Here is a 24,909-nt window from a genome sequence, read left to right as displayed (position 1 = left end):
ATTTTAAAATGTTATAAAATATTCTTGACTATAACGGAAAGAAACGGGGATTTAATAAACACCCACACTTTTCAGTTCAGGGTCAAAAATTACAACTTGTATAAAATAGTGAGAAATTCGCTTTTATCCTTATTGATCATCTTTATTACACATTTTATAAAGTTTAGAGATCACTGGATACTTTTAGGCAGATGAAAGTAAACGAAACGTACCGGAGCAATTTTGATAGCAATAACATAACCACTGAAACTAACGTGTTTCCATTATTAGAAGTAGAGCCAACTGTTTATCGACGAGGAAAATGAGGAAAGTTATGTAAAACTACCTCAAATACATCTTTCGGATAATGAAAAGCAAACTTTCGTCATTGACACTAACAAACAATAATTTGAGAGAATAGTTAATACATGAATCTGTAAAAGTCTTACAAACTGAATATGATTTATAATTGATCGAGATGCTATGGAAAAGGTAGCTCAGTTTGAAAATTCAAAGCTCTAGAATCCCCGACGAACATTCTGTAACGCATGGGCATGTATGAGATAGATGTTAAGTAGAACTCAAAAACAAAATTCCTGAATTCTCTGAGATAAATTTCAGTAGACTCATAAAAATATTATAAGGCAATCATTTACGATCGTGAAGGTTAAATTGTGTAGAAAATTTACAAACACTCCACTGCAATGTTTGATAGCTTATTTACGTTCCTCACGAACTGTCGATGTGAGTAAAATACACGTTGAAAAACTGCCTCTAGGTATGAAATGCGATTAGTTAGTAAAAACGTTCATTATTGTTAGAAATTACTATTCCTTAAATACATCCGCCCTAAATTGACGCTGAGTCACGAAGTAGAGGCTGCAGTATAAAAAGAAAAAAAATGTTCCCCCAAGAACATAAACACACTTTCCATAATGACAATAAACCTCTATATTTTTTGTATGAAACCTGAGATGTAAACATACATTATAGCTACTCTGCAATAGTGTAAAACGAGTTACGGTGTGATTTTTATGTAGGGAACGCTCAAAATATATAATATTATGACAAACTGTCTCTTCAAAATTACTGAAAGCAGCAAAATCAGCTGAGACACAAGAATTTCTTTGCAATAATAGAAAAAACTTCCTTCTAAAGAGTATCGCATGTCAGCCTGATCAAAAATAAAAATGAACGCTTAAATCGATATACCGAAATGGTTGAGAAGTGCACGCGTAACACTGGTAGTTAAACACCATGTGTGTGTGTGTGTATGCGTGTGTGTTTTCGTGTGTTTGTGTGCATGTGGTGTGCGTGTGTGTCTGTGTGAGTGCGCCTGAGTGTCTGTGTACATATAAACGAACAAAATTTGCAAATACATAGATTGTTCCCGTGTTCGATCTACGTTATACAGAGTTTGCTTGAGCGTTGTCATGCACAGTCGCCTCCAATCAAAAGACATACGTTAGGAATACTCATCGGTAAGCACTTCATAAGGAAGCAATGAAAAATCACCAAAACGTATAATTGCACATCTACACTCCAAGAATATGTGTGGGTCCTCACTTTTAAAGATGATATAGTCCCGATTTTATTAACACACTGAGAATAAAAGTATGCACAGAAATGTTGATATTACTTCCATGCGTTGCCGAATGTTGATCACGGTTTCTATAATTGGTATATATACACACACACACACATACACGCACACATACACCATACGCGCGCACATGCACACATACATATATATGCAAATATATATGTGTGTATATATGCGTATGCATGTGTGTGTATAGAAACAGACAGAGTGTGTGTGTGTGAGAGAGGTACATAGATATAGATATTTTGTACAGTCCTCCATGCATCCATGCTTATATATGCATGCGAATTTGTATAACTCCAGTTATGTTTGTGTGTATATGCATGCGTGCAGGGAACAATGTTTTATTTAGAGATAATTTCTTTAAAATTATGATTTTGTAATTTTTTTTTAATGACATTCTTCAGATTTTTCAAGAGGATCCTTCATATTTCTTCTTCCCAGCGCATATATGAAGAAAATCTCAAAACTTTACAGCAGAAATAGTATATTATTTTGTATTTATAAATATTGGCGTATGCTGTTGCTCATTCATATTAAGGATAACAATGTATACGCCAAACAAAACAGTACCATATGTGTAAGGAAAATATTATTGTACAACACGTATACATTCCACACTACTATGCACGTGAAATACGATTAATGATGCAATTTATATACAAAACATTTCACAAAGCTACAAATGAAAGTAGATAAGTTAACTTCTGTTACAGACAATAATACAAGTATTGAAGAGTGTTATATAAATTTGCAAATACCAGTGGTAATGTATACAGCACTTAGAGTTACCTTTACATATATGAAGTCGTAGCAACATACGATGCTACTCTTTCATCCTAAATATCACACTATGAATGTATATGAACGTTTAAAATGTTTGGGGAAAATATATTTCTCGAAACCAACAAAAATTAGATCATACGAATATATAAAGATAAATCTGTTTGATAAGAACAAAGTAAATACATACACACATACACTCACACACAGGCACACACATTTATGTATATATATATATATATATATATATATATATATATATAGATAGATACAGGCTCACTTATATATAATAGTATATATGCATAATAATAAATATGTCCTCTACAAAATGTAATCATTCACTTTAGTGTAAAATTGATTTATTTTTCATAAGGAGACATAAGTTGGCACAATCGCTAGCACGCCTGATAAAATGCTTAGTAAAATTTCATCCATCATAGTTCAAATTCCGATGATGTCATCTTTCGATTTCATCATTTCGGAATCAATAAAAATAGTACCAGATGTACACTGAGGTCGATATAATCGATTAGCATCCCTACTCAAAATTTCAGGCCTTCAGTTTAAAATTAGAAGAATTTATATAAGGACAACGAAACAAACACACGCACACAGACATACACATACACGCACGCTCGCATACGCACACACACACACACACACACACACACACACACACTCGTACATATATATGTGTATATTTATATAATAATATGTAATTTAAGAAATGATGATCCATGTGTAGGCAGTTAGTAAGCTTCACGCAATCATGCGAATTAACTCGGGATCACTTCACAACAAGGTAATCTTCATCTAACTAAGGTATCCTCATCATAAACAGTAGCTAGCTGAGTACTGCTCGTTGACTAATTATTAATTACTAGGTTCTCATAACTAGAAAGCATCTGTAGCCTGGATTTTACCTCCACCATTCCCTCAATTTGTGTGTGTGTGTATATGTATGCATATGTATGCGGGTGTATGCACGTATATGTGTATAATAATTATAATTACAAGACCACCAAGTGACCATGGAATGTGTACAAAGACATTTAATAGTGTTTATTAGCGTGTCCAAGTGTGTGTATGTGTGCATCTATATGAATATTGGTGTCTGTGGGAGTTCAGAATATATATATATATATATATGCATATACACACACACACAAACACACACACACACACACACACACACACACACATATATATATATATATATATATATATATATATATATATATATATATATATATATATATATATATATTATTTTATTTTATTTTATTTTATATTGTATATTGTATATCATATTATATATTGTATATTCCATATTCTATACCCCACATTAGTTCTGCAGGAATATAAATAAAACATAAAAAACAGACAGTGTTGGAACTCTTTTAAGCAAAATAATATATTCCTCTATACACAATCATACAAAAAAAAAACCTTTTTTGTATTTATTTTTACTCGCATATATATGTATATATATATATATATATATATATATATATATATATATATATATATATATATATATATATATATATATATATATATATATACATACATGTGTGTACATATCTTACATATAAATGCAATTACTATATGTCTGTCTGTCTATCCGTCTGTCTTTTCCGGCTTGTTGCGCAAACCTGGGAACCAATCCTCATCAAACTTTGTGTACATCCAGTTCAATTATAGTATAAATAGATTTCAATAGAAATCAATAACGGACCTACTACAGGGGATAGGCTATTACATGATGAAAGGAGTGGGGTGCAAAAGTGTTCGGTTCAGGAAAATGTGGCCTAACGCGGGTGGTTGATATCAGAGAAAGGGAGAAGAGACGAATGTGAGATACAGAGAACCTCTGAGAAGGACACTTCCATATATATAAAATAGATTTTGAACGTGTGTGTATCCTGCCCACACTCACACACTTCACTTTTAAACAGACAATAACCTCCACTACGCTAGTATTCCAGTTCACTATACATGAGATGCGCTGATTCTGCCCATAAGAACAAAAACAGGTAATACAATATGGCTGTGGTTCATAATACCTGGGCAACGCCGGTATGCATTACTAGTGTGTATATATATATATATATATATATATATATATATATATATATATATATATATATATATATATATATATATATATATATATATTAATGTACGTATGTATGTACGCATGCCTGCATGCATGTATGTATGTATATGATAATCAGGACCGTTATAATATCAAGAATGAGAGATGCAAATTACGTGTACGATTTGTTAGAAAAACGAATCTCATTTTGGAATATTTGAAATAATACGTGTGTAGTCGTGTATAGGATGAGACTCTGTAATACAGCAACCGGGTATAATTGCATTGGCAGAAAGAAGACATGAGTGGATTCTTGTGATTGTGGATGGCTCTTTTGTGTGCATTTTCACAGTTAGCAAGGAAACGCATTCAATTTTAACGCTTTCAAATTCAAAGTGTTTGTTTCTTTTCGCTGAATCGCTTATTTTCTCTACAGGATTTCGATAGTAGCAATTTATAGCTTTAAATGCAATTTCAATGTCTTTGTTGAATTTTCTGAATTTTCCAGGTCTTATTTGAAGCATTATACACATTTCTATTCAAATGTGTGTTAGCTGGATGCAGGAGGCGATATATCTTCTTTAATTTTGGGAGTTGTCTCTTACATACTACTGATGTCCTAATACGGATGCTTAGATGACGCTAATAGACAGCATTCATGCTATCGTCTGTTCGAAACTAAATTTCTCCGCATAAATATTCCTGAATCTACAGAAATGCTCCTCTCGGACAAGCAGTATACCTCACCATAGACAGCATACGATCATGTCGATAAAACTGGTTTTACGATGGCAGATCTGTGCGACCTTCATTAAAATGGTGGATTTATGACTCGTCACGGATAATTGGTTCCTTGAAATAACAGTATAAATGACCTCAATTGCTGGCTCACTGCATTTTTATTGCTGTGTACCCCGTCGGTGCACTGTGTAAGTGAGATTATATTCGTATTTCCCTAACAAACAACTGCAGTGTTTTTGTACTACAGTTGGCTGATGTTACTTCCCAAACTGATTTTTAAGTTGGAAGTTCAGTAAAATACGAATTTGTCAAAACTCACATGTAGTCTTCGAATTTGCACATGTTTCAGAAACAGTTTGTTCGTGAGAATGCTTGTGTTATGTATGTATAACAACGGAAGACTGGTTTTACAAGGGGAAAGTTGATCAGACTTCCAATTGGCCATTCTAGTTTGCTTATTAGCCCTGGATCACGTTAAAGTACTCGTTGATAGAAAGTATATTGAAAGATTCCGTTGGGAAAATACAAGAGCAGCCTATGGCGAATGACAGTGGTTTGTAGAAGACATATCTAGTGAGGAGGAAATTGAATTACTGTTTTACTTGTTTCAGTTATTTGAAAGTGGCCATGCTGGAGCACCACCTTTAGTCGAAGAAATCGACCGCAGGACTTATTCTTTGTAAGCCTAGTACTTATACTATCGGTCCCTTTTGCCGAACCGCTAACTTACAAGTACGTAAACACACCAGCATCGATTGTCAACCGATGTTGGGTGGACAAACACACACACACACAAACGTATGCACACACATATATATATATATAGATATATACGGCGGGCTTCTTTCAATTTCCGTCTTCGAAATCCACTCACAAGGCTTTGGTCGGTCCGGGGATATAGTAGAAGACACTTGCCAAATGTGCCACACCGTGGGACTGAACCCAGAAGCATGTGGTTGGTAAGCAAGCTACTTACCACACAGCCACTCCTGCGCCTCTAAAGCTTGCTGAATCGCTCAGTATATATATGCTGATGTTATACCAAGATAGAACCTTTACAATGTATTTCATAGTTTTAGGATCGCTTATGCATTTTCAACCAACTATTAAAAAGTTTGAAAACGTATATGCCACTGGAAAACATCTCGCAAAATTGTTCTTGAATATTTTCAGTAATTTCTTCCATCTATGGAATACATTTATTGAAATATTTTTGTCCCTCTGTTGGAGTTCGTGTCGACTTGTATAGCATCAAATAATAATGATAAAAATTGGCATATACATGTGATTATGAGAAATTTCATTGTGACATTTTCAAGCTCCATGGAGTTTTACAACATTCATCACGATAACTAGTCTTGAATTTGAGATACAACTCAAAATACTCAGACACCCTCACGCACACACACATACATTCATATAGATATGATGTATATCATATATCATATATGTGTGTGTGCGTGTGTGTGTTTGTATGTGTTTGTGTGCGTGTTTGTGTGTGTCTGCGCGCGTGTTTTTATGTATGCATATATAATTTATGAAGAAATCATTACAAAATAGCAAACTCCTGTAAAAACAATACCCGGCTTTACTGATATCACTGAAATATAATATAAAGTGTCTACGTGTTTCAGATCACCGTATTAAAACCTTATTTTCATTTGAGGGTATATTTTTCAATCAACATTTCCCTTCATTCCACCTTTTGTCTATTTGCATACAAGATAAGCGTGATATCCGCTACTACATTGCATTTTGTGGTGGAATGTGTAACCGCTAGCTGCATGTATCATAACGAATGCATAGAAGTATGTGTATTGGTTCATAATTTTCCTTATTCGGTTTAAACAATTTGGTTACTTCAGATGAATGTACAATATCAGAACAAACTAACTGATAAAAGCGAGTTTACTAACAGTAAACATATGTATAAATAGACACACTGATCGTGTTTATGTGTAAATATATATGTGTATATATATGTGTGGGTGTGGGTGCGAGTGTGTATCATGCATATGTCTGTATTTACGTATATACACTCCCACACGCTTACATACACCACAGTGGGTCTATATCTATATATTCATGTATGCATATATATATATATATAGTTCTGTGTGTAAGTTCATGCATGCGTCTATACGCAGCGTTATTTGTTTCAACGCTTAGCTCTAATTTCACATGTCTTAAATTATATCTTGCGTGACTATCGCTGTAATGCAATTTATTTCAGTATCAAAAAATGATGTCTATATCTTTGATACATTTGTTCTCTCGGTTTATTTTGTTTCCGACTCTCTTATTATATTTTGTGTGAGAAAATTAATTTTGCCATTAAGCTATATGATTACATTCATTATTCATGAAATGTCTGTACTTGATGTCTTAAGATGACTTTTACATCTGTGTTCATTGATTTCAATGTAATTATATACTTTATGTACTGTTGTCTTTCTTTAATTTAATGATATACTTACATCGACACCATCTCAATGCTTGTCTTGATTCGTCAACTTTCTGCTGTCACACAGTTTTCATGATAATACGGAAGAAACGGAGGGCTTCCGGTAGGCGGATCAGGATGATACAGAACCAAAGTGAGGGAACATTTTCACGAGAACGATAACTGATAATTATGTTGGGAATTAAAATAGATGGTGTTAAAATAGAATATAAATTATGAGTCTGTATATATGACACAAAGATATGGGAGCACGTTCCATGCAATGTTGATTATGTAAGTGTTCTACATATTTTATGTAGAATTCAGAGATAACCATAAAAAAGTGGAGCATCGCACTGTGAAAAAAAAGTAAGGAAGAATATCAAGTGGTAACTATTTGATATACGCAGGGGTATATATACATACATACATGCATAAACATACATAAACGCATGCACATACACATACGCGCATGCACGCACACACATATATGGTTGCATATGCTGACATATATGTGTATGTAAGTAGGTATCCATATAAAAACCTGCGTAGAATAGCGTAATATAACATGTGTGTACAATATGTGTTCTGCTTGGTGTACCACTTAATCTCCGACTTGAACCGCGACAAAACAGAAGTTGTCGCCTAACAATGGATGAGTAGAAGTGGTTCATCATTGAGCTACTAGATGAATAATACAAAGAAAATGTGAACAAGCAAAATATGTGATATCGCTTCAGAGCATGGAATTTACAATTCAAACGTAATTGTCTAATGTTTTGACGAAATAATTGATTAACACGTTTTGCATACGTACTCATATTGCCGTTTCTAGAACGAAAAAAATGTCTATATTTAAATCAGCTACAATAAGGGTAGAAGCATTCGTCTGTCCCACCGTTGAGGGTTGAAGGCACACATCTAAAGGGTATAAGAAGTTACCAGTTCCGTCATCGACGGGAGAGCGAAACAGATTATGAGTGGAAATCCTATAAGAGATACAGAGCAGTATAAATGAAGGATAAAGTATTGAACGCATGAAAGTAGGTACAGACTAAGCGGTATACTCAGCCGTATATATATATATATATATATATATATATATATATATATATATATATATATATATATACGGGTGAGTTGACAAACGAAAGAACAGCACTCAAAATATTTATTGGGAGTTACATGTATAGATCAAAACAGTCTGATTCATATATATATATATATATATATATATATATATATATATATATATATATATATAGATATAGATATGCAGGGCAGGGAATCGTCAATTAGTAATAAAATTAATAATCAGCAATTTTGCCGGGTAGCTCAGTATGAAAAAACCTTCTTCGGTAAAAAATTTATAATCATAAATATAGAGGGATTGACAGTAACCTGCTTCTCCAACATACTGAGAATTCAGAAATAGCAGTCAAAGAACTACTGATTTCAAAACTACAAATTATTACTCCAGATTGATAGTGATATTTTTGATACACACAGAAGAAACAACAGTAGAGAAGAGTAAAAAACACTTGCCTTTAGTTAATTTAGTACAATTGTTTCACAGTTAAGAGTAAAATACTCTATTCTGATCTTCAGCTAAATATTCTAATAAATTTGTTAATGTCTAAGTAACTCACGTTAATTTTGACCATGTGAACATCAATACCACGTGAGGAAGACGTTAAGAAATTTATCGGCCAGTAAGTTCAAAATCCCTCGCCCTAATGAATTTCAATTCAGTGTGTATCAGAAATAGTCCCGCACAGGAAAGAGACTCGTACGAATTCCTGTGGTTAAACTATCCACCTTAGAGTTATTATTAAAATATAGATATGCAGGGCAGGGAATCGTCAATTAGTAATAAAATTAATAATCAACAATTTTGCCGGGTAGCTCAGTATGAAAAAACCTTCTTCGGTAAAAAATTTATAATCATAAATATATAGGGATTGACAGTAACCTGCTTCTCCAACATACTGAGAATTCAGAAATAGCAGTCAAAGAACTACTGATTTCAAAACTACAAATTATTACTCCAGATTGATAGCGATATTTTTGATACACACAGAACAAAAAACAGTAGAGAAGAGTAAAAAACACTTGCCTTTAGTTAATTTAGTACAATTGTTTCACAGTTAAGAGTAAAATACTCTATTCTGATCTTCAGCTAAATATTCTAATAAATTTGTTAATGTCTAAGTAACTCACGTTAATTTTGACCATGTGAACATCAATACCACGTGAGGAAGACGTTAAGAAATTTATCGGCCAGTAAGTTCAAAATCCCTCGCCCTAATGAATTTCAATTCAGTGTGTATCAGAAATAGTCCCGCACAGGAAAGAGACTCGTACGAATTCCTGTGGTTAAACTATCCACCTTAGAGTTATTATTAAAATATAGATATGCAGGGCAGGGAATCGTCAATTAGTAATAAAATTAATAATCAACAAGTTTGCCGGGTAGCTCAGTATGAAAAAACCTTCTTCGGTAAAAAATTTATAATCATTAATATATAGGGATTGACAGTAACCCGCTTCTCCAACATACTGAGAATTCAGAAATAGCAGTCAAAGAACTACTGATTTCAAAACTACAAATTATTACTCCAGATAGATAGCGATATTTTTGATACACAAAGAACAAAAAACAGTAGAGAAGAGTAAAAAACACTTGCCTTTAGTTAATTTAGTACAATTGTTTCACAGTTAAGAGTAAAATACTCTATTCTGATCTTCAGCTAAATATTCTAATAAATTTGTTAATGTCTAAGTAACTCACGTTAATTTTGACCATGTGAACATCAATACCACGTGAGGAAGACGTTAAGAAATTTATCGGCCAGTAAGTTCAAAATCCCTCGCCCTAATGAATTTCAATTCAGTGTGTATCAGAAATAGTCCCGCACAGGAAAGAGACTCGTACGAATTCCTGTGGTTAAACTATCCACCTTAGAGTTATTATTAAAATATAGATATGCAGGGCAGGGAATCGTCAATTAGTAATAAAATTAATAATCAACAAGTTTGCCGGGTAGCTCAGTATGAAAAAAACCTTCTTCGGTAAAAAATTTATAATCATAAATATATAGGGATTGACAGTAACCTGCTTCTCCAACATACTGAGAATTCAGAAATAGCAGTCAAAGAACTACTGATTTCAAAACTACAAATTATTACTCCAGATAGATAGCGATATTTTTGATACACACAGAACAAAAAACAGTAGAGAAGAGTAAAAAACACTTGCCTTTAGTTAATTTAGTACAATTGTTTCACAGTTAAGAGTAAAATACTCTATTCTGATCTTCAGCTAAATATTCTAATAAATTTGTTAATGTCTAAGTAACTCACGTTAATTTTGACCATGTGAACATCAATACCACTATCAATATCGCTATCAATCTGGAGTAATAATTTGTAGTTTTGAAATCAGTAGTTCTTTGACTGCTATTTCTGAATTCTCAGTATGTTGGAGAAGCAGGTTACTGTCAATCCCTATATATTTATGATTATATATATATATATATATATATATATATATATATATATATATATATATATATATGCGAGTAAAAATAAATACAAAAAAAGACTTTAACAGAGTGTTAAAGTCTGTCATACCGGCCATGATGAAATACCACAATGTATAGAAAATACGTATTCGTCTTTATATATTTAATCCTTTATATTGAACACTCAATATTTCTATTCAATAAGACATTCAATACTTTATTTCATTGTACCATCCATTTTGATTTTATTTTATATTATATATTGTATATTATATTATATATTGTATATTCCATATTCTATATCCCACATTGGTTTTGCAGGAATATAAATAAAACATAAAAAACAGACAGTGTTGGAACTCTTTTAAACATATATATATATATATATATATATATATATATATATATATATATATATATATATATATAGGTATATATTTAGACATTCACCGCTACATTTACACACAACAAATACATATACATATATAACTATATATGGGATGTAGAATGAGTAGGGAAGGAGAGGCTGTGCAGTAAGTCATGAAAACACCATATGTACAAAGGCAGGGGCTCTGTCCAGTGTCGATCAGGACCATCAATTATCTAAATGGTGTGGAGTTGCGTTCGGGGCTTGTAAACAACAGAGAGAAAATCTTCAGACAACAGCAGCTTACCATTGTAAATCAGGAGTGGCACGTGTTGGGAAAGGAGATATACTGAGTATGAGGAGAAAATCACTTGTGAACGCAGGCTGAAGTTAGGCAGAAATGCTATATAAATATGACCAAGGGAATATTCAACAGAACTTACACAAATATAATTCGGCTTTTTTAAAATTTAGTGAGGGGGAAAAGCATATAAATTACTGGACAACGTCTAACGCTATAGGAAAGATATAATATATAAGACAACATCATATGGATGAGTAGAAAATGACCAAAAGCTTCAAAGAAAAAATGTAAATGTTATAGAATTAGTCAAAATTTAGAGAGCAAAATTCTTTTTACATACGATGTTGAATCTCACAGTTTTAACAGTTATGTTGAATAAAGTCATATAAACAACGAAGGGCTGTCTCTGTTGGATGCAAAAATAGAAACTCATGTATAATCCTGGTATTATTTGGCTTGTCGATATATGCCCACACACATCTATATTTACATCATCTAAGTAAGCATGAATATTTAAATATATCTATACCGTATATCCATATTTATGTTTTTATGTTTCTGTATATACACACACACACACGCGCACACACACACACACACATATATATATATACATATATACATATAGAAAGATAAGTAGATAGATTTATACATACATCCATGCATACATATCCTTTTATATATCTGTAACTATATATATATATATATATATATATATATATATATATATATATATATATATATATATATATATATATATATATATATATGTATGTATGTATGTATGTATATGTGTGTGTATGTACGTATATATGTATGTATTGAACGATATGTGTGTGTGTATTTGTTCATTGTTGTTAGTTGTATAATCATAACCATAAAAGCAGAAATAGCTTTGTTACTAATGCATTCAAATATAGGCAGACAAAACTTTTCAGTATGTGATATTTCCTTCACTTGTCCACTCTTAAAGGATTTGCATTTTCTCATAGCAATTTTGTGAATTTTATGCTATAAACATGAAGAAAACTTTCATATATTTACGGCTGTTTAAAATATTCTATATGATGAAAAAGTGTTTGTGTCAGCATTCTAAGTTTGTTATTCATAAATTTGTCTAGAATAGTTTTACATCTAAGGGAGTGTTTGGAAAATAGTTATTGCTTTTTCTTATTTTTTTTTACTTACCGTTAATTCTTCCACGAGCACGTTAGCATTTATATTTAGGAAGTTTGGCTGTCAATTATCAGAAATTTCGTAGGTGAATGTTCGTAATTCGGTTGAGTGCGTTGATAAATATACACTTCTAGCATTAATATTAACTCTTGGTGAGGTACTGAGTCGGCAGAATAGTTAGCAAACAGGGAAAATTTATTTGCAGTACTGATTTCAAAGTCCGCCGAGGCAGGCTATGTCTTTCTTTACTTCGGTGTTGACAAAATTTCTACCAGCAGAGCACTGGGATTGATTTAATAGACTTAGCCTTCTCTTGAAATAGCCGAGCTTATGTCAAAATTTGAAACCAACATTAAATCGTGGTTAAATATATCTCAGGCTTTTTTTCCTGACATATTTGGTACTATTTATTGCAACTTTTCGTGCTTCGCAAATGAGTAGTTTTCTGATTTCCCGAGGTATCAGATTTTACTAAGACGTTGAGCCGCCTCTGTCAGCGCTATAGTAACATTGAGCATTTTATAGCTAGGAACCGTGACTCCAAAAAGTAACTAGTTTGAGCTAATAGGAATATGCAAGTTAGTATTTAAAAAATGTTCCGACACAAGATTAAAGACTCGTTTAACGATGTAATTCTGTGTATGCAAAATCATATGAGGGGTAGATGAACGAAAACTTAACACACCACGTTTATGTAAGTACCTATAATACCTAAGGGTAGATATCATTTAAATACAGAATGTTTATCGCAACCGAATTGTCGACCATATTATTGCAATTGAAGAGTGAGCGATTTTATGAAGGTAATTGTTTTCAGAATGATTCGTTTATGTAATTATCTAAATACGTATGTTGAGTATTCCATATGCATGCCTTCAAATATTAAGCAGTAAAGTTTGAAAACAAACCATGTTCCTTTTCAAAACTGTTCAAGAGTTATATATAATGATATTTTGATTTCTACATTTGCTTCATTCACATTGTTTTACATTTGCTTCATTCACTTTCTACGTGAGTTAATATTTTCAAAAAGTTTAACTTGCAAAAAATATCATCGTAAACATAATTAGAAAAAAATAACATATATATTCATTCCCTTGTGACATTTCTGAATACGTAATCAACGTCTGAAATTCTTTTCTGTTTATCTACGAAAGCAAATTATATTTTTGTATCACGAAACAATGTATCCAAGAATAGAAATTTAATATAAATTAGAGAAATTTCAAAGAAAATATATTGAATCACAAGAAGATATTATATGTTCAAGATAAATGTTACCTACATATTGAAATAAAATAGCCGTTTCAGAATAAATAGAAGAGAACATTATAATATCAAAGAAATAGAATTTGCATTTCAACGGCAGTATGGAAATGTGCTACTAATCAAAATTCAACAATTTACATTGAAATTTTATAATTGCAAATATAACCCTGAATGTCATTTTGTCTCATATTTGATGATACCTCTTGAAATTATTTCTAATATTAACACTGTTCGTTTGCGTTAGCAGGTGAGATAAACACATAGCATCATAAATACCAATAAGTGCATCAATTTGTATGGGTACACATCAGAATAGAATAAAGTGAAATAGAAAATAATCAAATCGAAATCTATTCTATCATTTCGGTGGAGAATGTTTAATCATGTCCCTAACATATCTTTCTCTGTTCGATCCATTCATTTTCTACGCTCACTATTATTCGGATAGTCGTTTCTTCATAGAGCCCTGCCAGAACCAATCAATTATATAGAATCAATCGTCACTACATTATCTGATTGGATTCATAAACTTGACCATAATACATTATGGATGTTATTCAATAATTTCGTTCTCGGTGTACCCAAATGGTTCGTTCCAATTTGATCGACATGATATATCCGTATCCCCATTTTTACGGTAACATAGTAAGCATATTCCCGATGCCGTTTTCTGCAACTGTAGCCTTGATAATTAATGCAAGTGAATCCTTGTGTGTAGACATCGCTGGTTAAGTATTATTTGCAAAACAATTACTGCAAATTAATTTTTTAAACTATATGTGTAAGAATGTATTCCGTATCATAGGATCTACAAATGTTACAATGCTCCCTTCAAAATACATATCGTTAAATATGGTGAATCTTTTACATCAAAAAATAAGCAGAAGTATTATTGAGTAAGTATCTCAGAAAAATACTGTTTGATCAAAGCACAATTTCCTGAATATAAAAGTAAAATACGTGACTGATGGCAAATGGTAGATCGTAACAAATTTGTACGAGAAGATATGATATATGGAAAGGTAAAATTTATGCAAACTAATTATTCCATTATTTGCACATTATGTTGAAGTCACGAAATTAAAGTGTATGGAAGGATTTTTAAAAAAATAAACATATATGACATAAAGAATAACTAATGTAAGAGAATATTGAATATATTTGAAATAACGTAATTTATGTGAATCTTTGAATGTTACGCAACATCACCTAAGATTTTTAGGGTATAGTAGCATGTGAAGATAAATTTATTAATTAAATAATCTTGGTGTTATCAACTCATTTACAGTCATAGTGTTCCATTAATACTCGATTTTCAACTTATAAAATATCTATCATCGAACAACTATAACATGATTACTAAGAGTTTGCCTCTATTTTATTACCTGTTTTACTCGTGTTTGTTTGTTTGACCATGGACAAGATATCTCAAGTTCTATTGGATGGATTCAAACGGGACTTTCAAGGATTAGACTTTTTTCAAGGATTAGATTCTGATTAGATTCTTTTCTACTCTAGGCACAAGGCCCGAAATTTTGGGGAAGGGCGCCAGTCAATTAGATCGACACCAGTACGCAACTGGTACTTAATCCATCGACTCCGAAAGGAGGAAAGGCAAAGTCGACCTCGGCGGAATTTGAACCCAGGACGTAAAGGCAGACGAAATAACGCTATGCATTTCGCCCGGCCTGCTAACGATTCTGCCAGCTCGCAAAGTCTCTACATAATGAAGGAGATCTTGTGGAACTGAAACACGAGTGTCTTCTTCGTCAGCTGATATCACTTTTGGCACAAAACTGCCACACACACGTACCATGCCCAAATGTTCAGTTATAATCGACTGAACTTAAACAATAAATTAGCTGCACCTCCTCTGATAACTCCCGGTTGGTGATTCGAATATTTCCTCTCACAGCTGCACGCACATCGATGTTTTTCTCACTTCTGCTGGTTCAGGTCTTCCAGAATGTTCGTCAATATGAACATTTATTCGGCCATCTTGAAACCATCTGAAACACTTGTTCACTTGTGAGCGGCACATACACTCCTATCAAAACACTTTCTGCAACTTTGCGTAGGCCTCTGAACAAATATCACCGTAATGATTTTCTATGTCATGGTCAATGCTTCTTTTGACGAACCGCTAGATTCACGCAGACGTAAACACACAAACAGCGGTAGTCAAGCGCTGGTGGGGTGACAAACACAGGCACAGACAAATACACAAACACACACACACACACTTACACACACACACACTTACACACACACACACACACACAAACACACACATACACACACACACACATATATATATATATATATATATATATATGTATATATATATATAAAGAGAGACAGACAGACAGACAGACATACAGACAGCCAGAGAAGGTTTGGAGGTGATGTAGGGGAATTGCATATTAGAATAGATGCAATCGTTAATATATGATTTATAAAAAACATGTGACATATAAATAAAATCTGTAAATGCACAACCATCCAAATATCGGAGTACCTGATTATTGTTTTTTTAATATATATACATACATATATATATATATATATATATATATATATATATATATATATATATATATATATATATATATATATATATATATATATACATGGACGTATATTTCAGGAGTATATGAAAATAAATAATATATGAAATCAAATGATATTAACATTACAGAATTTAACTATATTTATTAATATTCAAACTAAGATTTGTTTCATATATTCATAAGCTTTAATCTTAATAATATGATGAATTATATACATTCGAAATATTTTTAGATATCTCATATTTTATTCATATAATTCGTTTCTGACATTAATTCTTGTCAGACTCACAGTTTATAGATTAGATATGTAGTAATGTCAGGTAGTTCTGAATTTTTCTTAAGAGAAAAGATTTTCCAAGGAATATTTGTTGATATTTCTCATAAATTTTGTATTTAGATTTTACCGCAAATAATTTACGTGTGTATGTATAATACTCGTATTTCCGTATATTAGTAAAAATGGTTCTTAGAAGACACACACGCGCGCGAGCACACACACACACACACATACACACACACACACACACACATACACACACACACACACACACGCAAACACACACACAGACTTTAATATATATGGTAAATAGATTCGGAAGAATACCTTTTTATGCATAACACAAATAATCAAATTTATTTCCAAGGACCGGAGAAGTGCGTTTATTTCCGCTTGTTCACTCACCTATATTTATTCAACCCAGAATTAAACTGGGCGTGCTATTAAGGAGGAATACTGCTATGCCAGTCAACTAGACATCATGGAAATGTGGTATGTGGCCCAAAGATTCAAAGGAGTCCAGACACTAACAACCAAGATTGAAATAAATAAATATATACATCGGCACACTCGCACTAAGTAGTGCCGGGTTTATTTTACAGCTTTTGGATTCTATAAAATATTTATCATATGATGAAAAATGCATGCACATTTGTGATAGATTTTTCAGTGTCTTTCACAGAAATCATAGAGGCAAAATACAGTATAATATTCTTTAGCGCATTTAGGCCCCTATGTCCTCGGATTAAGTAGAAAATTTAAACTATTCATTTCACAGATGACGATTATGATTATTCGTACTAATGGTTTATGTATTCTCTTAAATGTACACCAGATATATATCCTTTTTGTTTCTTTAATAACATAGGCTTCTCTTTCCAGCATGACTTATCAAATATTTATATTAATTATATTAATTATGACGTTTACGTTGATTCTTTGACAGGTATTAGGAAGGTTTGTACATTAAATAGTGTAAAACCTATAGTGTAATTAATTGAAATTGTATGGCAAAATGTGCCTAAAAATGTAAGCAATATTATCTTAAAATGTTATATTTGGGAATTACAATCTCCTTTCTACGTGTATATGATACGCATTATTTCTTGGCTAATAGGTCATCAGACATTTTACGTCTTTATACCCATAAATTGGATGTCTAACAACATTCTACACCATTAATCGACTGAAAATTTTTAACTGATATTTAATCGAAACTAGAACGTATGTTACGCATTAGCAGTTTTGTAATAATTAATATATGGAGTAAAACAGTTAATCTAGTGAAGGTTGCTCTATTTCATTTTATAAAATACACCACTAATTCACGACCAGTGACATAGAGACAATATAGATTTATGTTTTCGTTAATTGAGAATTTAGTCCCTCGTCTCTTCAACGTAACTATCTAATTCAATCAAGAGATAACTTTACAGTTAAATGTACTGAAATACAGATCAATATCATATTAGACAGGAGAAGCACCCACACAATTAAAGAATATTCTCTACTGCTATATGATTCAATTTACACGAAAATTTCCAAAGAAATGTAAAGAAAAATGTTGTCATTCAGTTAATAGCTACTATTTCTATCATTCAGGTAGAACTTCCGTTGAGATTTTAAAAGGCATTACGAAACCGTCGTTATCAATCACAGTAATGCAAGTTTCAGAAGCATTAGAAAACAGCAAATGTATTTTTTTCCTTCTTATTCTAGATATCTTCCGAAATTGCTCTCTTACACTCCATTAATATCCAATTTACTCGTTAGTTGCTGACATTATCTGAACAGTCCTGCTACTATCTTTGCAATAATCCTTTTCGGTTCTTTTCCGGAGAATTATTATTTTCAAATGATACAAAATGACTTTGAACTAAACGCTAAAACCATCTTCAGAACTAAATATTCTAAAAGCCTTGTCATATTAAATCACTTCTTAGAAACAATCAATTGTAATCTTCAGTAACCAAAATATCGAAAAGATAAGGCAAATAGTAAAATAAAACATATTGTAAGTCCCATAATAAAAGGCAGGAAGTACTTCACCTTGTACTGTCAAATCGACTTTGTTCAGTATTGATACATTATTAGTTGTTTTATTTTTAATCTATTTCTATCGTTCTTTTGTATTTGTTTAGGTGAAGGATTATAGTTTCATTGTCAGTTTACCCGCAACTGATAAGATTGTTTCCAGCAGACGAGCTTATAAAAGTTTTATCTTAAAAGAAATTGTTCTGTATTTTTTTCTAAATGTGTGCCGTGTCTTCAAAATATGTAAGCTTTGTAAACATTAGTATTTCGTGAACACGGTGAATTTTACAATATGAGTAATTCAACAGCGATTTAGTTTCGATCACTGCATGGAAGCTATTTGTGGCACATAGCTCATTTAGCCTTCCTCAAAACACAAAAATTTGGCATTGTGCAGAATATTCGAGCCTAAAAATTTCATTCAATAGTTATCATATACATAAGTATGTAATTATGTGTAAGCATATACAAGCATCCACATATAACTATATAACATACAAATATATACATATACGTGTTTGTGTAAGTGTATGTGCGTATTCGAGAATGTGATTCAATGTATTCATATATGTGTGTGTATATGTGTGTATATATATATATATATATGTGGGGGAGGCGCGCGTGTGTGTGTATGTGTGTGTGTGTGCGTATGTCTGTGTTGTTTTGAAGTGAGTTTCTATGAGTGTGTGCAGAGTATACAATTGTTTATTCCTGTATTCAAGGCGCCTCTACAATCACCAGACGATATTGCTGTGAAACTATTTGGTTTAAATTTTTATTTTCACAGTCATATACAAACTTGTATTATAATCAATATATCTTTACTTCATGTTATCTAAAGTACGATTGTCTGAAGTTTCGGAGCGGGAAACAAGATAATTGTAATTTCATATAACTGTCAAAGGAGTATGTGTGTGTACCAGAATATTGTTTTTCTAGAAATTGGTAGTTAATTAACGACCAGTTTTATGCCGGTACCTTAGAAACATTGAGTGATTAAATATTAATATATTTTATTAGAAATTATTCCTGGCATTAATAGAATATCTTCGAGGGGTTCGTAATGTATTTTATGTACATCTTCAATACTATTTGCAGTGAATATGAATAAAAAAAAAGTTTCACATAAGAAAAGTTCTGTAATATAATGTGGATAAGTCTATCCTTCTCTTATTTTCCTCTGATAAAAGATAAATGAATAATAATTATTCCAAAGTGTTGCCACAAGGGTAGCTTTGTGAAGGGATTAATTCGATTACGTCAACCCCAGTGTGTAACTAGTACTTATTTAATCGACTCCGAGGAAATAAAAGGCAAAGTCGATCTCGTCAGAATTTGAACTCAGAACTAAGAAACGGGGGGGGGGGGATACTGGAAAGCATTTTGCCAGTTCGCTGCCTTTGATAAATAAATAATAATAAGTGTGAAATATGGTGAACGAATGCACAATAGTAAACCCATCATGAAAATGCATTTTTATTTATACCTTATTAAACGATATCAAGTGAAAAAGTATATATTATATTTTTTTTTTTCTGTTTGGGATATCATTACCAACATATTTAAGAGCAACATATTTTATTTGAATTTTTGATACCAATTATAATCTGCAAACTAGATTCATAGGCACAGATACTTTTTCAGGGGAATCTATAAGAGCAAAACAAGAGCAGCGAAGGAATTTTTAGTAAGTTTACTATTTGTTAAAGAGCTTATTTTCTTGTCGACGATCATAAAAATCCAATAGTCAATTGAATGGAGATCAGTGGGGTAAGCTGAAACGTATTCCTTTACTTGAGAGTTTTCAATTTCTGTAAATTTATATCTTATTGTTAAGAACGGAGATATTCTTGGGCAAATGGGATTCTTCTTGAATGGCAATTGCATTTTATCCCTTCTTTGATACTATTACGCGATTGTGGTATTTCTCCATCAGTACAAAGTAGTTAGATGATGTTTTCACATCCCAGATATTAAACCTTGTTTCCTGCCACAAAGATTTTCTAGCTTCACCTCAAAAATTTCACTTCATTGCCTGTAGAATTCTGTCCTTATACTCAATATATCATCTTTAAAGACACACAAATAGAAGACAAAGGAGATTAGATTTGTTAATTTTACTTTGATTCTATTACAAACCATGCTTAGCAGCAAAAAAATAGAGATTGTTTCTTTCCATAGTGATATTTATCTTCTACGTTGTCTGAAAACGTGTGTTCCATTATTGCAATTGTAAGTTGTAGAATTTCATCCAGGCTGCAATAAAAAAAAAAAAACCCATCAAGTAAAACAATGAGAGCATTCAGAAGTTATAGAATGTGTATAAGCATAATATTGTTTATTGATAATTAACTCATCCTACACAATATAGCATTCTAGCATCATTGTTTCGGCAAATTAATTATCTTTAAAAATATATTTGCATAGATATTTATTATGATCATACAATTATAATTAATTGAAGTCATTTGAAATATTTGTGTTTTCACATAAGCTTAATATAATAACTTTTAAGAAATATAGTAGAACCGTTAATTTTTATGAAAGCTTTTCGTACCTTTGACGTTGCACCTTGTCGTTAATGATAGATATCTTTATCAAAACAAGCGATATCAAAATTTTATTTTTTAGTTGCATTTTAGGGAAAACGGCAAGAAAATATTAGCAAAATATTCGTAGGGTTGTGATTAATTATGAGAATATTACTGATCAAGCTCATATAAGTAAATAATAGGCATAGGAGTGGCTGTGTGGTAAATAGCTTGCTTACCAACCAGATGATTCCGGGTTCAGTCCAACTGCGTGGCACCTTGAGCAAGTGTCTTCTACTATAGTCTCGAGAAGACTAAAGACTTGTGAGTGGATTTGGTAGACAGAAACTGAAAGACGCCCATCGCATATATGTATATATATAAATATGTATGTGTGTGTATATGTTTGTGTGTCTGTGTTTGTCCCTCCAACATCACTTGACAACCGATGCTGGTGTGTTTACGTCCCCGTAACTTAGCGGTTCGGCAAAAGACACCGATATAATAAGTACTAGGCTTACAAAAAATAAGTCGTGGGGTTGATTTGATCGACTAAAGGCGCTGCTCCAGCATGGCCGCAGTCAAATGACTGAGACAAGAAAAAGAGTAAAAGAGAGTCCTTCATTGTATTGACTCCGTAAGGCAAAGTTGACCGCAGAGGGATTTAAACTCAGAATGTAAAGGGCCTGATGAAATGTCGCATAGAATTTTGTACGGCGCGTTAATGATTATGACAATTCGATACCTTATAAAGATATTAAAATAACAGTTTAATGAATATTGACCCTTAAAGTTATACTAAGTATGCGGGTCATATTAATATTTTGCATGTACAACAAAGTACCTTATTCAGGCTTACATATTATCATTTTACAGTTGTTGTTGTTGCTTTTATCATTAATATCCTTATCACATAAATTCATGTTTTCAACTTCCTTCTTAATGTCTGAGTCTTTATTAATAAAGCCGTTTTCTTTCATAAAACCGAATTTTCATACCAAATATGATGTGATTTCTCCCTAATTAGGCCAATATTCCTAACGAAAGTTTTGGGTAAATTTCTACCTTTTTTTTAAATATAAACCATAGTCTTGAAGTTTTCTTTCAAATGCGGGAAGATTTAAATATATTTTTTTCATCTTATCATATATTTTTATTCACTTCAAGCTTTATGTAAATTAATATGCTATATCACACTCCTTGCTCACATTCGATATTCAAATCGGTTCACTTTTTAACATCTTCACAAATTTTTGTTGTATTTTGTTCACGTACATATCATCAATCACTTCAACCCTAATTATATATACATACATATATATACATATACATTTATATATACATACACAGACACACACACACACACACACACACACACACACATATATATATATATATATATATATATATATATATATATATATATATATATATATATATATACAATTATATGCATACATATATATAGATGTGTGTGTGTGTGAAACCGTTAATTCGGAAAGGTTTGTCTCCAATTTGTAACTTTCTCCATCTGTGTTCTCTCCTTATTTCTTCCATTAGAAGAGTCGAAAGCTTCTTCCATTTTCCTCAACCTAATGCCACGTGTTTCTCCCATCGTAGAAGAAGCACAAGGAGAAAACACAATCTCACGATGAATTTCGCAGCCCCTTAAAACATAGGACATGACCAAAATTTCGAGCCAGTATTTTCAGTATTTTACAACAACTGAATTACTCACTGCAAAAGTAGCGACCTGGAGGCCGAGGATACTAAAAGAACATGCACAGGGAATATATAATCCTCAGATAAAATCATCTTGATACTACGCGTGACAAACGAATAACGTTTGAATTATTTGTACCATTTACTTCATGCACAACCGTAAATTATCTGTCAACAAGATTACACCCTAAAATATGGATCGACATTATATAAAATTAATTATGCATTAGCTGATATATATATATATATATATATATATATATATATATATATATATATATATATATATATATATATATATATATATATATATATATATATAATTAGTGTACATTCATACAAAAAAGGGGCCTAAAGATGTAATATGGTTATCAATACTTTTTTTTTACATATTTATAGAACATCCTACATATATAAATTTAAGAGCTACAGCTGTGATTGTACACATAGATTACGTTTTAGATTAGACATCGGTCTAATAACGGATTGTGGGATTTAACTCTACAGTTACAACTAGGAGAATTACTACTATTAATATTATTGATATTCATGTCATTATTATTATTAATACCACTGTTAATAGCAACCCTACTACTTCTATCGTCTGTGTTATTTTCATATCTGTTATCTCGCCATCCTTCAACTGTAGTAATATTCACATTCATTCCAGCATCATCAGGCCTGTCAGTAATCCCTGTGCTAGTATAGACCTCAGCGCTACAGTCTATATCGTATATATTAAAAGCATTAATACTGTTGTTTCTATTTCTTACGTCACTATAAATATTATTATTCACATTGTAGGGGTTCAAGTTTGTGTTGCAGTAATATCATTATTACCACCTCTTGCTAATTTAATATTCTTTCTATTTAACCTTGCTATGATGGTACCTATATGGGAGAGAACAGAACATGAGATTCTAAGACCTTACAGGAAAAAAAGTCTGTTATATCTGTGGGAAACAGGGACGGTTTTTTCTAAAATTGTCATAAATTTCCGATATATATTTGTGGACATTGCGCAGTTGACGGGAACGTTGTATCAGGTGAAGTCCTTATTATCAGATTTACGGCCTATGAAAGGGTGGAGTCTCCCCGCTCTCTCAAGACCTCTCGAAATTGTGACTTGATTATCAGGTATGTCTCTCTTACAAGTATTTTTTCATCCTTATGGAGGTTGAGCAACCTGCTCGTTTCCTTCACTACTCTTATTATCTAAACTAAAATTCCGACATGTTGCAGCATCTAATTTTCTGTTACTGCCTAATTTTAAATTTTAAATTCATGGATTTGCTGGATGCTTTTCTAGTTGGTACTTACGCTGTAAGTAAGTTTGTAATCTCTCTGTCATTTAGCATCTCATTATTTCCACTATTGTGGAGGCGCAATGGCCCAGTGGTCAGGGCAGCGGACTCGCGGTCATAGGATCGCGGTTTCGATTCCCAGACCAGGCGTTGTTAGTGTTTATTGAACGAAAACACCTATAGC

Source organism: Octopus bimaculoides, chromosome 3 (assembly GCF_046866305.1).
Source record: "Octopus bimaculoides isolate indiv1 chromosome 3, ASM4686630v1, whole genome shotgun sequence".
Lineage (NCBI taxonomy): Eukaryota > Metazoa > Mollusca > Cephalopoda > Octopoda > Octopodidae > Octopus > Octopus bimaculoides.
Note: the sequence above shows the minus strand (reverse complement) of the source record.